General features: G+C 50.0%; 1 protein-coding gene across 1 annotated transcript in view; it reads right to left on the minus strand.

Annotated features, from left to right (window-relative positions):
- Positions 1-5,646, minus strand: part of RFTN1 (raftlin, lipid raft linker 1) — a 232,212-nt gene extending 226,566 nt beyond the window's left edge. Inside the window, exon 1 of the mRNA XM_069568689.1 lies at positions 5,230-5,646. The gene's annotated coding sequence lies outside the window, so the exon portion shown is untranslated. The remainder of the gene's footprint in view (positions 1-5,229) is intronic.
- Positions 5,647-17,465: the final 11,819 nt, after the last annotated feature.

Consider the following 17,465-nt stretch of genomic DNA (forward strand, 5'->3'; position numbering starts at 1 on the left):
TAGGGAACAACACAGGTTAGGGACAGTTTAGTTTTAAAAGCCAAAGGAACACGGTCAGTAAAGTGCCTCTGGCTTCCTGGCTGAACAGTGTGGAAACAACCAACGCAGCTTCATAAAGCGGCGTGAGACTTGGTGAGCATCAGACAAGATGCACACTCATAGCTGGTGCTGACTGCCCAGCTCTGGCAGGTCTGGTTTTCCCACTAACACCCGTGGGCTGGTGCCCACTCCTCTGAACCCAACCTGAGTAGTGGATGCCCCTAAGGCGGACAGCCAGGCCCCCTCCCCATCACCCTGCGCCACCAGCTACAACCTGAGGGCCCTCCAGCACCCCCTACCCCACGGGGGCAGGCTTGACCCCGGAAAACCCCCACACAGCGCCCTCAGGTACCCCAGAGGGTGTCTCCTCCACCTCAGGCCTGGCAGGCAGCCATCACACGTAGAATGTGACCTAATTTTCTAGCTCTTTGGTCCTGGCCCTGCTGAGAACGCTTTTTCTTCGTGAATTCAGCCCAGGTAGGGAGTAAGTAACACAAATGCATATTTAAAAGCTGAACTGAATTCTTCTTTGGAGAGCAAGGAATTAACAGGGCTTCAAGCCGTGGCCATCCCTTGCCCGCTGTACTGATCTTTTCAGAGAAAGCCTCTTGGTAAAATACACAATGATGATAACGTAAGCCCCTCTATGGGCCCAGGAGAAAAGGGAAACTCAAATTTATGTCAAAAACTGAATGTGAATGGGAGGAAAGATCACACACACACACACACACACACACACACACACACACCTTTAAACAGTAAACATAAAAGAAACGTCTGGCTAAATTTATCTCTTTGTCAGTGAAAAACAGCCTAAGCTTTAGCCAAGAGTGTTGCCAATTCTTACCCGGAAGGACAAAAGAGAACGCTCACTGTGGAGCAGCGCCATTGAACCAAACTTTCAGCAAGGCTGGAAATATTCCACTTCTCTGTCCAGAACAGTAGCCAACAACCACATGTGGCTCCAGGGCCCTTGAAAGGCGGCCGGTGAGACTGTGGAACTGCACTTTTAATTTTATTTCACTTTGATTCCTTGATATTCAGATGTAAATAGCCGCCTGTAGACCGCGGCTACAGCACTGGGTGGCTCAGTGAGAGACACTCAAACTAAACAGCTGGCAACGTCTTTCTTTCCCTACAATAAAATTATAGTCAGATAACTAATAATACCTTAAACTGTCATCAAAACAAGTACCTCCATCCGGGCCCCAGGAAGAAACAGACAAAAAGACTTGAGAAAGTGAGTCCAGTGCGTCGTTTCTTGCAGCTTCGTCCCCGCTCCAGCTCACATTCTGTTCTACAAGGGCCTCCTGCCTTTGGAAACCTATGCTTGCGGACGAGATCTGCATTTGTGAAACCAGAATGTCAGAGTCCCTTTCCTCAATGTCCAGGAAATAGGAACGAAGTGTGAACTTGGGACAAGTTCTTTAACCTCGCTGAGCTTCAGGTGCCTCAGAGCCAAAGTGCAGATAAGATTAGCACCCACCTCTCATGAGAGTTAGATTTGAAGTGGGCACTTGGCACAGGGTAGCTATAATTAGTATTCTGTTAATAACAATAGTAAAAATCTATACTAAGATAAGAACAGTGCTACTTAGGAAGTTTACAGTTGGCAAAGTTTTCCTAATAGTCTGAACCTGTTTCCCAGGCGGTAGTACAGTGGCCTCCAGTAAAAATACGCCTTGGGGTCCTGACATCTTGGCGATCCCTGTCAGCCTCCAGAGAGGTAATCTCCCAGATGGGTACCATGAGGGTTACTCACGGCCTCTGCCCTGTGGCAAGCGCTGTACTAGGCTGGCAGACGAGGGGAACAGTCCCCAAACATAGTCCAATGTCTCGCAATCTCGTACACGTCCCCTGATGCCACTGATGCACCTCGGTGAGATGTAAAGGCTTCCCCCTGGGGCCCGCATCAGCAGGACGCCCCATTCCTGCTTCCCAGATCGTGAAGACCAGGTCTCCTTAAAGGCTGAATACGAGAGGGGACCAGAGAGGGAACAGCCCGTTTTCTCAGCCGGGACAAGAAGAAGGGTGTTGACAGGCCGCGTTTCTCACTGACAGGCCGAATCTCTCTAACAGAAAAGCGGTGTTCTCAGAGCCTTCAAAAAGTCAAATCTGACCTGTCTCACGGAGCACACAAGATGCCTTTCAACAGCCAGCTGCCCCAGTCAGAGAAATCCAACGGGAATCTCCACCGGATTCCAAGCAGCCAGACCAACGCATCAGAAATCCCCCAGGAGTGTCAAAGCAGAACTTCGGTGGAATTCTGCGAGGGTGGAGTGGGGGGGGGGTATTTTTCTTTATATAGAAAGTACTCAATCTTCTTTCACAACCAAGGGGACATTCCCCTATGGAAATCCCTTCTCTGAAGACCTTTAAAAATAAAACATGTGTCTGGTCATGCACAATAATTTAAGAGTGAACCCATTTACCTGAAGAGTCAGGGATTTCCCTTAGCTCCTCCATCTACGAAAACAACACGCTCCAGACTGTCTCGAGTGCTCCCGATTTTCGGCACCTTTGAGCTCAGAAGAACACTGGTCAACCGCGTTCTTGACTTTGAGCTAGGGAAATGAGCTGTGGTATCTGGAATCTGACACATGTATTCCTTGCTGATGGGAGTGTAAAATGGTCTAATCATGTTGGAAGAAAGTTTGACAGCTTCTTATAAAGTTCACATACACCTCTTTTATGACCCAGCAATTTCACTCCATTTACCCATGAGGCATAACAGCACATGTCCCTAGGAAGACTCATAAACAAATATTCACAGCAGCTTCATTCCCCAAACCTGGGAATAACTCTTGTGTCCATTGACAGGGTAATACATAAGCTGGTATAAACTGATCCTGGATCTTAACTCAGCAATTAAAAAAGAAAAAAAAGGGACCGAATTACTGGTACATAAAACATGAGTGAATCTCAAAAACATGCCGAGTTAAATAAGCTTTACACAGTATTGTGGATTTCTATAATAAATGAAGTTCAAGAACAGGCTAAACTAGCTTTGAGTGATTGTTAAAAAAAAAAAAGGTGGGGGCACTGACTGGGAATGGGGATGAGGGAACTTTCTGGGGGCAAGGGCAACATTCTCTACCTTGATTACAGACGAGGGTTATACAGGCGTAGGCATCTGTCAAAACATTATGCAAATGCTACCCTCAAGATCTGTGCATTTCACTATATGTAGATAGGTATGTATGTATAAATTTCACCTTAAGAAAGTCATGAACATATACTGAACTCTAACAAAACTTCCAGAGGTGACCTGTACCAATGTTTGTAATTTAATTTAAAATGCATAAAACAGAAAGTTGAACTGACGGATGGACAGAGGATGAACAGATGGACAGACGTATAATAAAGCCAATTCAGTACTGCAAAATTATGGCCTCTAGATACCAGTGTCTGGCTGGCCACTGTTCTTCCAAGTTTTCTATATTTTTTAGAAGGAGCTGGGCGTTGGATGAGTCCCTGGATCTTCTCCCTAGCCCACCAACTCAGAGATCTAACAAGACACCCATGCCCACCAAACCAGGGGCCCACATAATTTCAGTTCTGCTGAAAAGTTAAGGCTGGAAGAATGCAAGTAGCTTTACAGGAACTCACATCACTCATGCCAAAGATTTTCTGCCTGTTTCCCTACAGACAAAGCAATTATTTGAATGGAAGCCAAAAATTCCTGCTCCAGAGGGAGAAAAAGAACTCACTGACTTGTATTCCCAATTTATTCTCTTTCGGTTCCTGCACCAGATCAATTAGCCTACTGCACAACACCCTCCCCTTCCATGTGCCCCAGGGTCCAAGCAGCCAAAAGACAAAGAAAAACTAACCCAGAGACAGAGGGATGACGCCCTGCCTCTCAGACCAGAAACCCCACTGAAGGCAAAAGAGGAAGCAAAGCTCCCTCTGAGGTTAAAGTGATTTCACTGAGGTTAGCACACACATGCACCGAAGAGTCCCAGTCAGCTTGCTGCTTTAATCCCTCTGCCGAGTTTGGTGACATCGGGGGTCACTTGAACTTGGTAGGGAATTCAGCCCTGCAGAGGTACCCGGGCATGAGGACATGCGGGGGTGCAGCGCACACCCTCCCCACAGGCGCAGAGGTCACTGACACCACACCCGCCTTCCTTCCTGGCCCGGGCCTCACTTATCCTGAGATGACACCCCATGGCCAGACTGCGCCCAGCATCTGAAAACAGCTGTACCACCAGTTACAAGAAGGGAGTGTTGCTGGAAGCCAGGGCAGTCACTCAAACACAGGGACCCGTGCCAAACTGTTGGTTTTTTGTTTTTTGTTTTTAACTTTTTGTTTTGAAAACCCCTAACAAACTCGGTGACACCACCCAGCGTCCCCGGGGACCACCCGCAGCCACACAGGGTAGCCAGGAGACAGCGCCGCCGGGTTACAGCCCCGCGGCCTCCACGCGGCCCTCGGTGCCAAGGCAGCGGCCGTGCAGGTGAAGGGCACCAGCCCCGGGCCCGGGAGGCGGGGTGGGCATGCGCGCCCGCGGGGCTTCCCGAAATAAACGCCGCCGCCGCCACCCTGCCCTGACCCAGGTCCACCCTGGGGCCTAAGAAAGCGGCGAGGACGAGGGAAGAAACCCCCTTACGGAAGGCGAGACAGCGGTTTTCGGTGCCGGGAATTCCCGGCTCCCCGAGTCTCAGCGCCTCCGGGGCGTGCGGCCGTCAGCCCTGCCCCGGGACGGACGCGCCTCGGGGGGCGCACGCACCCCGCCCCAGCTCCCCGCCGCCTCCCCTCCTGAACCCAGATTCCGGGGCCAGCGCCCGCCCGCCCTTCGCGGAGGGCGCCGTGCAGTGTCCCAGACCCACCTGTAGCCTCGAAGCCTCCCCTCCGCTTCCTCCCCCGGCGCCCCCGGGCCGGCGGAGCCCATTACCCCCCACAGACCGCTCTGGGGGTGCCTCTCCCCCTAGCGCGCCAGGGCTGATTTCTTTCTTTCATTTTCAGAAAAGTTGGCCCAAGACCGCCGCGTCCCACGGAGCCGGCCGCCGGCCCCATCCAACCCGAGCCCGGGCGAAGAGGACGAGGGGGGCCCCGGCGCGTTCGAGCCAGCACGCCCAGGCCCCCGCAACCTGCAGGGAGGCGTCCCGCGCGGGGCTATCCCCGCCCGCCGGGGTCCCCGCGCCGCTGCACCCACCTCCGCCCCAGTCCCGCAGGCGCCCACCTACCGCTCGGGGCCAGCCGGCGAGAGGGCGCGCGCAGGGGCTCCCGGAGACAGTGTGTTCCGTCCCGGGAGGAAAGTTTGTGCCATGCAGAGGGGGCGGCGCGGGGGAAGGCGTGGGCGACAGGGGGTGGGCGCGGGGCGGGCTGCGAGGCGGGCCCGCGCGTCCGTCCCCCCTGCGAGCGGTGCGTGCGTCCTGCCCGAGAGCCCGCGGCCGCCGCGCTCCCGCTCGCGGCGCCCAGAGCCCGGCGCGCTCCGCCCGCAGCCCCGACGCGCCCCCGTCGCCGCCGCGCGTCCGCCGCCTATACTTCCTCTTCCTCTGAACTCACGGGCAACAGACGCCGCGCGGCATCTTCGGGGGAGCCGCCGGCGCGCCCCACGCCCACCGCGCGCTCCCACGCCGCGCCCCCGCGCCGCTGCCCTCACGGCGCCCCCACCACGCCCCGCGCTCCCACCGCGTCCGCCCCGCGATCCGCGCTCGCCCCGCGCCCCCACCGCGCCCCGCGCCCGCCGCGCCACCGCGCCTCTGCCCCCAAGGCGCCCCCACCACGTCCCGCGCCCCCACCGCACCCGCCCCGCGCCCCGCGATCCGCCCTCGCCCCGCGCCCACCGTGCTCCCAGCGAACCTCGCCCACTCCGCGCCCCCGCGATCCGCGCGCTGCCCACGGGCGCCCGAGCAACAGACCCTCGCTGCGCCTCCACACCGAGCCCCGTGGCTCCCCCGCCCCGCCTCGACCCCTGGTAACCGAGGTCACAAGATCAGGAGCGCGTGTAGGGGACGCGGACCTCCTCCCCCACCAACTCCACGGGTGCCCTCCGAGGGCGCCGAGGAAGGACGGTTGAGAGACCCTCCTGCCTCCCGATGCTGCAGGTGGGCTTGTCCCTGGGGGCTTGAGTTATTTGCTGGGCATTTAGTGCCTAGGGAGCCGGTTAGTGCCACTGTCCGCTTGCCACGCCCTCGCCCACGTACTGCAGGTGCCCAGAAGATGTGGGAAAACCTAGGGAACCAACTTCAGGCCGCCCAAGGAGGCGGTTAGATGCACAAAACATCAGGGCTGCCTTAGTGAAGCCGAGATGGGCGGCCGTGAGCCTGTTGTAAGTCTTTTTTCGTGGAGCGTTTTAAACACAGCAGAATTAAAATGTCAGGGTTACTAGCCGGGCCCTAGAGCCAGGGTTCAGGGTGGGCCTTGGGCCTCCATCCGCATTTGCCTTCTGTGTGATGTGGGTAAGTGACTCACCGGCCCTGGGCCTGTTTTCTCCTTCGTTAGGTAGCACTTTCTTGTGGGTTTTATAAGTAAAGTGTTGAGGAACGCACCCTATAACTTAGCTGTTACCCTCTTGTTGTTGTTTTAAGGGGGCTACAGTAAGACAGCCGTTCAGTTCACTTCGTGTCTGACTCTCTGCGACCCCATGGACTGCAGCCTACCAGGCCTCCCTGTCCGTCACCAACTGACATCATCTAATTAATTGTCTACATTTTCTGACTGGGCAAAGAGGGGGTTTCAAGCGTTGGAGCCCACAGGATGGAGGGCTAGTGTAGGCACCGGAGTGTTCTAACGGTGTCCTTCTGGTACTGATGACACCCCCAGGGGTAAGGAAGCCCTATTTTGTTTTCAGGAATTCCTGTAAACACAGTTTCTGGAAGACTCCTGTTTGCTTTTGCCCTAGCCATCCCAGCTCTGTGTTCCTTCCCCCCACCTCCCACTTTGTGTGTGTGTTTTTTTGCCCCTTTCCCTTTCCAGCCCCTGCTGGCTGGTGTCGCTCACCACCACGCTGGCTCTCCCAGTCTCTCCCTTGCTTGGCTTGCCATCTGGGAGGAAACGGGATCAGACGGCAGCCCAGGTCCACATTCAAACAGTATCATGCGGGAAAGGGTGTCCTCTGGCAGCAGGGACGGTTTTGAACACCCACCTATAAGACCAAAAGGAGGAATCTTTGTTATTTATATGCCCGAGGCCTAGAGTTATTGCAAGGCAGGCTCCGTCTGAAATCTTTCTGATCCTCACATGGGAGAAGGAAACCAACATTTCTAGGTGTTAACCAGCAGTTCAGAGTAAACACGGAATATTTAAAAGGGAAAAAGAGGAATGCCGCATAACTTGTTGTGTTTGGGGGAGAAGGTTGATTTCTTTTAAGCAAATCATTTTCACTCTATACCATTTTTGCGTTTTTTTTAAAACACTAGGTCCTTGGGGTTAATAAGTTACTCTGTTTTCATTTTCTTCCACTCAACCTCTTCCTGAGTACTGACAGTGTGTAAATGTCTTAAATGATCTTGTTTCCCTGATTGGACCTGCAGTTTTTTAGGGCTTTTCTAAAACTGACCTTTCCCCCTAGATATTCTGACGCTTCCTCTTTGGTACACAGCAGGTGTTTAATCCACATACATGGAGCGGATGTACACAGCAGGTGTTTAATCCACATACATGGAGTGAATGGGTGAGTCATTCATATCCGGACCTTTTTCAGCCCCGTGTAACATACACTGATCAGTTACCTGGAGTATGATGCATCTCTTTCACCTGGAATAGCCAATGAGGGGACGAGGTTGGGTTCATTTGTATTGTGTAGAGGTCAGCCTTGATTTTCCTCTTGACTGCCGTGGACTGGCCAGCCAAGGGATACACCCTGGGCAGCTGGGCCTCACCTCTGACTGACCTCATCTACCCAGCATCAACCCCAAAGATGCTGGAGCTGTATCCTGGTGGGTTACCTTGGCAACCTCACAATGTCATCTGTTAGAATGTCCTAGGGCGGCAGCTTTTAATTCTATCACAGCGGTCTCATCGGGGGTCATGTAATGGTGCTGTTTTTCCTCTGCTCACACTTCCTCCCCCTATGATTTAACACTAAGTACTCAAGGAGGGAGCCGAACACGGGGAAAACCAAGCTATTACGGCCCGACGGGTCACAGATGGCCCCAGCGCTGGGATCGTGAGCGTTTGCAGTCGATAAAATGCAGGCCCCAAGTTAATGGGGAAACTGGTTCTCCTCACACCAGCTGTGGAAAGGAGAGGAGTTAAGCGAGCCTAGGCAAGCGTGAGAAGCAATCGTGGCTAGACTGTGCAATTCCTGTAAAAGCTTGGTTCCCGGAGCCCACCGCTGGAGCAATTCTCTCCCTCAGCCTCAGCAGCATCGCCTCACTCTGGAGATGATTAAGGCCTCGGGTACCGCCGCCCGAGCACTTGTGATGCATTGCAGCTCCGCTGAGCCTGGCTGAGAGGGAAAATCCCAGCTAACCTTCAGTCCTGCCCACCTCCCCTCCCCACCCCCACCCCCAGCTGGTGATTCCACTCCCCGCCCCCCCACCCGCCAGCCCGCACTGCACTCATCCCCTCTCACCAACGTCACTTAAAAACGCTCAGTTCCCGTCCTTGTGTGGAGAGCAGCAGCAACTTCTGCAGAAAACAGACCCATCAGAAGCTACAGAGCCTGAAGAGCTACTGACCTAATTGTTTATTTGCAGGACCACCAAAACCAGATCTTCTCCAGGGCAGCTGAACAGCAACATTTCAGGGCTGACAGGAGAGATAAGCAAACTCATATATGCCCTGGAGGTGCAGGGATTATTCATCTTTATCATCACTGTTAGTATTTTAAGTGGGTTTGCAGCCACAGTGAGATCACAGTTTGGCCAGCCACTCCACACTGAATGGCTGCAGAAAGCTGGCCCTTTTCGGGCAATACTGCTTCGTTTAAGGAGTTTCTCTGAGGCGCACCAGATCCAGTGGTTTTCACAGGAGCCCCCTGCCCTGTGTTCACTGCGATGGGCACACGCTTGCAGACACACCCCGAGCCAGTTCATGGCGCCCCTGGTCCCAGTGGAGCAGGGCCCCTTTAGGCCGGCGTCCAGACGTGCCCTGCAGCCGCTCAGCCACGTGGGAGTGTGCACTGGGGCGGGGCAGGGAGCCTGTCAGGATGTTTCGTATGTTTGCATTGATGGCCAAGGCCGGGGACTTTTGTCCAAAGTGTAGTCAGACTAGTACTTTGCAAATGCCACCCGCAGACACCACCAGTTTCAGGAAATGTTTGAATGATTGCCAAGTGTTCCATTCACCCCAGTATTTTTTATTTAATGGTTATTCTGCTCCTGAATCCACTCCTCGTTTCATCTCTGAATTCCCAGTCTGTCAGACAGGCAGTTCAGGGAAGCAGGGCCCTCCTGTGGCTGAGACAGAACTCGCTCTCTGGAGCAAAGAGCGGTGTGAGACTCAGGAATACAGTGTGAAGCGCACTGCTCCTGCTGGCCTTCACCAAGAGCCATACCTCTGCACTGGGCATTCCACTAGTGGGACACACCTATTTACTTGCATTTGGGAACAAACTTTATTACCTGAGATAGAAATATGTCAGTTCAGTTCAGCCACTGAGTCATGTCCAACTCTTTGCGACCCCATGGACTGCAGCACGCCAGGCTTCCCTGTCTATCACCAGCTCCCTAGAGTTTGCTCAAACTCACGTCCATCAAGCTTGGTGATGCCATCCAACCATTTCATCCTCTGTTGTCTTCTTCTCCTCCTAAATATATATATATATGTATATATATGCAAATATGTAGGAAGTCTGTATGTTCCACAGATGTAAGAAAATAAAGGAGATTGTGGAAATAGCTCATTAAATAAATGATGTAATATTTTGATGTATTAATTGATTTGATTTCCCTTCCTCCACTGTATTCCTTTTTAAAAAACCTTTCTCTCTTTTTCTTTTTTTTTTTTTAAATTGAAGTATCGTTGCTTTATAATGTCATGTTAGTTTCAAATGTATGGCGGTAATTCAGTTTTATGTATATATATATATATGTGTATATATATGTTTATATTCTTTTTCAGGTTTTTCCCCCTTAGATTATAAAAAGATACTGAGGATAGCTGTTTATCTAGTTTGCATATAGCCGTGTGTACATATTAATCCCACCCCCTAATTTTATCCCTTCCCATCCTCTTTCCCCCTTGGTGGCCATAAATCTGTGCTCCCTGTCTGCAGGTCTGTTTCTGTTCTGTAGATAAGTTCATTTGTATTTTTTTTTGGGTTCCGTGTGTAAGCGATATCATACGATGTTTGTCTTTGTCTAACTCACTTCACTTAGTATGATAATCTCTAGATCCATCCATATTGCTGAAAATGCCAGCATTTCTTTCTTTTTATGGCGGGGTAATGCTCCACTGGACTGCGCTGCATTTCTCGTTACACTTTACCCACCTTATTCTTACTGATTTAGACAGCTAGAAAGAAAGTGAGTGTTAGTCACTCACCCGAGTCCAACTCTATTACCCATGGACCATAGTCCACCAGGCTCCTCTGTCCGTGGAATTTTCCAAGCACGAATACTGGAGTGGGTGGCCATTCCCTCCTCCAGGGGATCTTGTCCACCCAGGGACTGAACCTGGGTCTCCTGCACTGCGGTGGGTTCTTCACCGTCTCAGCCACCAGAGAAGCTCAGAGAAAGCATCATTTAGAAGCTTTCCCCACCAAGGAAAGTTATCATGAAAACACCAGGGAAAAACAGCCAGATTATTGGGTTTGGGGTTTCCAAAGTCAAGGTCCAAACATGAAATGAAAAACTCTGGAAAAATATGAAACCAGATAGAACCATTGTTCCCTATCATATCTCCTTTCCTTCCCCACCACCCATCACCTCCCCATACACACACACGTGCCTTCCAGGAACAGACTGAAGTTGTCAGGCTGGAGCAGAGAGAGCAGCAATAGAGGGGCTGTGTCCATAGGGTGGCAGATTGTAGGACTCGTGGACCGATCAGAGTCAGAAATCAGAAACCCAGCTCCTCCGCTCAGAGGAGAGTCATCCATCCACAGCCACTTGCTGCTGCTGCTGCTAAGTCGCTTCAGTCGTGTCCGACTCTGTGCGACGCCATAGACCCTGCATACAACTGGACAGCAACCCTTAGAGCCGGACATCCGGCGGTGAGCTTCCATCGACAGCCAGAGCGCGGCCTGCGGGTCATCCAGGGACATGACTCTTACTCCCTGAGGTCAGTTCAGTCCTCACTTGAAGGCCTAGGACGCCGTGAAGCCCTTGAGGTGGACAGTGGGGCTCCGCCCGCCCCACCCCTGTGGGGAGTTAGGAGATCCAAGAGTGTGAAGATGCTCCTGCCAGCCTCCCATCCGACCTGTACTTCGATGGACGTGAGTGGACCCTCAGGGTTCCTTCCAAGCAGGACTATGATCACCATCAGTGCCGCTCCCCAAATAGCTCTGGCCCTCTTCTTCCGCTCTCGTGGTAGGATTGCTTTTCCCGGCCTCCTGACCTGCGTTTTGAGAAACCTGCATGCAGGTCAGGAAGCAACAGTTAGAAGTGGACATGGAACAACAGACTGGTTCCAAATAGGAAAAGGAGTACGTCAAGGCTATATATTGTCACCCTGCTTATTTAACTTATATGCAGAGTACAGCATTGGAAACACTGGACTGGAAGAAACACAAGCTGGAATCAAAATTGCCGGGAGAAATATCAATAACCTCAGATATGCAGATGACACCACCCTTCTGGCAGAAAGTGAAGAGGAGCTAAAAAGCCTCTTGATGAAAGTGAAAGAGGAGAGTGAAAAAGTTGGCTTAAAGCTCAACATTCAAAAAACGAAGATCATGGCATCCGGTCCCATCACTTCATGGGAAATAGATGGGGAAATAGTAGAAACAGTGTCAGACTTTATTTTTTGGGGCTCCAAAATCACTGCAGATGGTGACTGCAGCCATAACATTAAAAGATGTTTACTCCTTGAAAGAAAAGTTATTTACCAACCTAGATAGCATATTCAAAAGCAGAGACATTACTGTGCCGACTAAGGTCCGTCTAGTCAAGGCTATGGTTTTTCCTGTGGTCATGTATGGATGTGAGAGTTGGACTGTGAAGAAGGCTGAGTGCTGAAGAATTGATGCTTTTGAACTGTGGTGTTGGAGAAGACTCTTGAGAGTCCCTTGGACTGCAAGGAGATCCAACCAGTCCATTCTGAGGGAGATCAGCCCTGGGATTTCTTTGGAAGGAATGATGCTAAAGCTGAAACTCCAGGACTTTGGCCACCTCATGAGAAGAGTTGACTCATTGGAAAAGACTCTGATGCTGGGAGGGATTGGGGGCAGAAGGAGAAGGGGACGACCGAGGATGAGATGGCTGGATGGCATCACAGACTCAATGGATATGAGTCTGAGTGAACTCCGGGAGCTGGTGATGGACAGGGAGGCCTGGCGTGCTGCGATTCATGGGGTCACAAAGAGTCGGACATGACTGAGCGACTGAATTGAACTGAACTGAGGCTGGGAGAGGCTATATGGCTAGTTCTGACAGATGAGTTGCGAGCAGAGGTGATGTATGTCACTCCACGGCAATTACTTAACGGTTAGGACGAGACTTTCCAGAGCTCTCGCCTCTGTCTCATGAGGCCGCTGGCAACATTCCGTATGGTGGCTGCTCCTCAGTCTAGTCTACAAATGGACTACAAGTCCTTTGTTTATTCCACACGGTACCCTAATCATTACCTATTAGAATCCATCAGATGCTCTGGAAGGCATCACGGGTATATCTGGGAGCTGGGAATCCAATTAGAGGACTGTTTCCTATATTAACCTGGAATCCTGGTAATTCTCAAGATGTCCAGCTAGAAAGGTCCATATTGAAAAAGCAATAAGAGCTCTTCTTTACTTGTTCATTTAATGTTAAAGCACTTCTTGAGAACCTAGCATGTGCCAACACTAGGCTAGGATACAGTGGGGAAGGAACAGGTCCTATTCTCAGAAAGCTTTCAGTCTAGCAACGTTCAACAGTTAATAATAATTGAAAATGAAAGGAGAGCTCACAGCAGCTGAGAGATTGGCCCAAGGTAGTAGTTAATAAACGGTGCACTGGGACTTAAACTTAGGCTGTTTTAATCCAAATTTTGTGCTATCTTAATTATCCCAAATGACTTTAAAGTAACAGCATCTGTATTGCTTTACGCCTGCTTGATAGAGCAGGTGAGATTTAATTCTAGGCTGCCTATGCCTCCCTCCTAATGTTTGCTGAGATCTGAATTTTTTTAAATAAATACAACTTTTTATTGCATAATTACTACCTAGCACAAAGCCTAACAAATAATAGGCTCTCAAATGTTTTGTGTGTGTGTGTGTGTGTGTGTGTGTGTGTGTGAAGCATGTTTAAATGAATAAATCAACTAAGAAGGCTTAAATACAACTGTTGATTTAAATACCAGGTGCCATCAGTCTCACGTGTACTAAGCACCACCACGCATAGGTGTCATTCTTGATATGGAGGAATAATGTTTTTTGAAATATTGATGCTCTTTTCAATCCCAATACTTCCTGTTATCTCTTCTCTATTTATATATATTTGTATTTTTATATGTTTACATATAGATGCTGTATAATATGGGCTTCCCACGTATCTCAGTGGTAAAGATCTCCTGCCAAGTAGGAAATGCAGGGACATGGATTTGACCCCTGGGTTGGGAAGATCCCCTGGAGAAAGAAATGGCAACCCACTCCAGTCCTCCTGTCTGAAAAATCCCATGCACAGAGGAGCCTGGCAGATACGGTCTATAGGATCACAAAGAGTTGGACATGACTGAGCGACTGAGGACGCACACCATTTAGTGTATATATTATAAGGCATCTATGGTTGCCAGGGAATGGTTGTTTTACCAAAGCGGCAAAGAAAACCTTTTGAGGTCATGAAAATTTTAAGTTTCAGTTATCCAAAGGGACTCAAAATTTAGGGGAAAAAATTTAGGCAGAAAAAAATCTCCCCAACTTCTCAAACTATATGCCATAACCCTAGGCTGCAGGCAGGGACAAAAATGTGAGGAGAAGTGGGAATGAATGGACATTGTAAGTCCCTGAGAAAGGGAGACCAAATATCCTGCCCCTGCAGTTTATTTGGGTTCCCTGGTGGCTCAGACAGTAAAGAATCTGCTTACAATGCAGGAGACTGGGTTTGATCCCTGGGTCGAGAAGATCCCCAGGAGAAGGGAATGGCTACCCACCCCAGCACTCTTTATGGGAATTTCATGGACAGAGGAGCTTGATGGGCTACAGTCATGCGGTCACAAAGAGTCAGCCAGGACTTAGCAGTTTTCACTTTCACTTCTCACCGTTTATTCAAAAGTAAGGCAGCAAATTCTACTCTGGCATGTTATAGTAGCTTGTACTGAACCAACTCTCCTATAGAAACTCTAAATAAACTCAAAAAGTAACTCTGGAGGCAGTGGAAAGCAACTGAAAATAGGCAGACACCCATGGGTGGGTTTTCCATTCTTTTTTGGCTTTTCACCGGAGGCCAGGCTCCCCCTACAAGGCAGCCAAAACTTGGACAGATATCCACTCTTAACCAGCTAAGGGATCAAAGGACAGAGTTCAGAGTGATCATAGTAGCTGCAGTGTGAGAGGCAGAATCGCAGAAATAAGAGAGCAACAGATTCAGTTCAGTTCAGTCACTCAGTCATGTCCGACTCTTTGTGACCCCATGAATCGCAGCACACCAGGCCTCCCTTTCCATCACCAACTCCTGGAGTCTACTCAAACTCATGTCCATCAAGTCAGTGATGCCATTCAACTATCTCATCCTTTGTCGTCCCCTTCTCTTCCTGCCCTCCATCTTTCCGAGCATCAGGGTCTTTTCCAATGAGTCAGTTCTTCGAATCAGGTGGCCAAATTATTGGAGTTTCAACTTCAGCATCCAGAGAAGGCAATGGCACCCCACTCCAATACTCTTGCCTGGAAAATCCCATGGACGGGGCAGCCTGGTGGGCTGTCGTCTATGGGGTCACATAGAATGGGACACGACTGAGTGCCTTCACTTTCACTTTTCACTTTTATGCATTGGAGAAGGAAATGGCAACCCACTTCAGTGTTCTTGCCTGGAGAATCCCAGGGACGGGGAGCCTGGTGGGCTGCCGTCTATGGGGTTGCACAGAGTCAGATAAGACTGAAGTGATTTAGCAGCAGCAGCAGCAACTTCAGCATCAGTCCTTCCAATGAACACTCAAGACTGATTTCCTTTAGGATGGATTGGTTGGATCTCCTTGTAGTCCAAGGGATTCTCAAGAGTCTCCTCCAACACCACAGTTCTAAAGCATCAGTTTTTCAGTGCTCAGCTTTCTTTACGGTCCAACTCTCACATCCATACATGACTACTGGAGATACCATAGCTTTGACTAGATGGACCTTTGTTGGCAAAGTAATGTCTCTGCTTTTTAATATGCTGTCTAGGTTGGTCATAGCTTTTCTTCCAAGGAGCAAGCGTCTTTTAATTTCATGGCTGCTATCCATCTGCAGTGATTTTGGAGCCCCCCAAAATAAAGTCTCTCACTGTTTTCCCATCTATTTGCCATGAAGTGATGGGACTGGATGCCATGATCTTAGTTTTCTGAATGCTGAATTTTAAGCCAATTTTTTCACTCTCCTCTTTCACTTTCATCAAGAGGCTCTTTAGTTCCTCTTCTCTTTCTGCCATAAGGGCAGTGGCGTCTGCATATCTGAGGTTATTGATATTTCTCCCAGGGATCTTGATCCCAGCTTGTGCTTCCTCCCGCCCAGCGTTTCCCATGATGCATCTGCCACAGGCTGGGGAGCAGCAAACTGCGCATGACCCCTGGCTGACCCCTGAACAAGATTCCAAGCAGTGCTCATTGCGAAGGTGACTGAGTTTGGAATTTTAGTTCAGCAAAGTTAACTGCTTGCTAACATTAAAAAAATAATAATATTCTTGAGAGTAATATAGAAGAATCCAGAGTCTTGGCAATATATCATTCACAAAAGGTCCACAACACAATCCAAAATTACTAGACATTTTTAGAAAAGGAAAAAGTATCCATACCCAAGATAAAAGTTAATCAGTGAAGACCAACCTGAAGATGAGCCACGTGTTGAAATAAGATGTGAAGGCAGCTATTATAACTATCAGTGGGTGTGGCATGCTCCGTCACATAGTCATGTCCGATTTTTTGCAACCCATGGACCCACCAGGCCCCTCTGTCCTTGGAATTTCCCAGGCAAGGCTACTGAACTGGGTTGCCATTTCCTTCTCCAGGGGATCTTCCTCACTCAGGGATCAAACCTGTGTCTCCTGCGTTGGCTGGTAGATTATCACTGTGCTACCTGGGAAGCCCCGTTGCAAGTATACTACAGCTAGTATAACTATATAAAGGAAAATATGGTTGTAATGAAGGAACAGATAGGAAGTCTCAGCAAAGAAACAGCAACTACAAAAAGGAACCAAATGAAAATTCTAAAACTGAATATCTGAAATAAAAATGGTGGGTGGTGTAACAGAAACCTGAGTTGTGTTTGGCAGAACTCCAGTACAGAAGGGTCTCATGGCTCCTTCCCCAGCTCAAGCTCAGGGTGGTACCCAGCATGGTTTGTCTGGGCAGATGGATCTGAGGAAAACCATGAACATACCGTCCTGTGAAAGAAACAGAATGACTCTGAGACCTGAGGGAAGCACAGAAGTGATGAAAAAGCCCCACAAAGGTTGCTGCAGTAAGTGAAGTCACAGAAGCAGCAAAATGCTTTTAGGTACTGAAAGAATTTGAGAGACCTGGACCAACAGAAGCTTTGCAAGAAATCTTAGGGATAATGCAGCAGTTGTGCTAAGTTGCTTCAGTCGTGTCCGACTCTTCGACTCTATGGACCGTACGTAGCCTGCCATGCTTCTGTCCATGGGGTTCTCCAGGCTAAAATACTGGAATGGGTTACCGTGCCCTCCTCCAGGGGATCTTCCTGATCCAGGGACTGAAGCCACGTCTCTTAGGTCTCCTGCATTAGCAGGTGGGTTCTTTACTGCTAGCACCGCCTGGGAAGCCCTAATACAGCAGAGAGCAGCACAAAACAATAGGCAACTGAGGATGCGAAAGCAACCCAGCAGAAGCCATTCTGGAAGCAGATGACACGACCAGGTTTACTAACCTTGCCCAGGCTTTGGCACAGTGTGAGCCCCCCAGAACCCCTGTGCAAGTCTAGGGAGCTGAGCCAATTCAGTAACTGATTTGGAATAAATTTCCACCACATCTGCCCCCAGAAATGTTGTTATAGAAGCTCAAGTTTTATTTTAGCATATCTGAATGCCTACTATGATAGTATAAGTGTGTGTGATATGGAGGGGGGATTAGACACTTGAAGGCTGACACTGATGATTAGCAAACAAACATAAGGTCCTCCTCTGACTTCTCCCTGGGCTGAATAGAAAGAAACGCTTGACCATTAGGATATGGCTCAGGCTGTATGCTGTGG

The sequence above is a fragment of the Ovis canadensis genome, chromosome 1, assembly GCF_042477335.2.
Source record: "Ovis canadensis isolate MfBH-ARS-UI-01 breed Bighorn chromosome 1, ARS-UI_OviCan_v2, whole genome shotgun sequence".
NCBI classification, from domain to species: domain Eukaryota; kingdom Metazoa; phylum Chordata; class Mammalia; order Artiodactyla; family Bovidae; genus Ovis; species Ovis canadensis.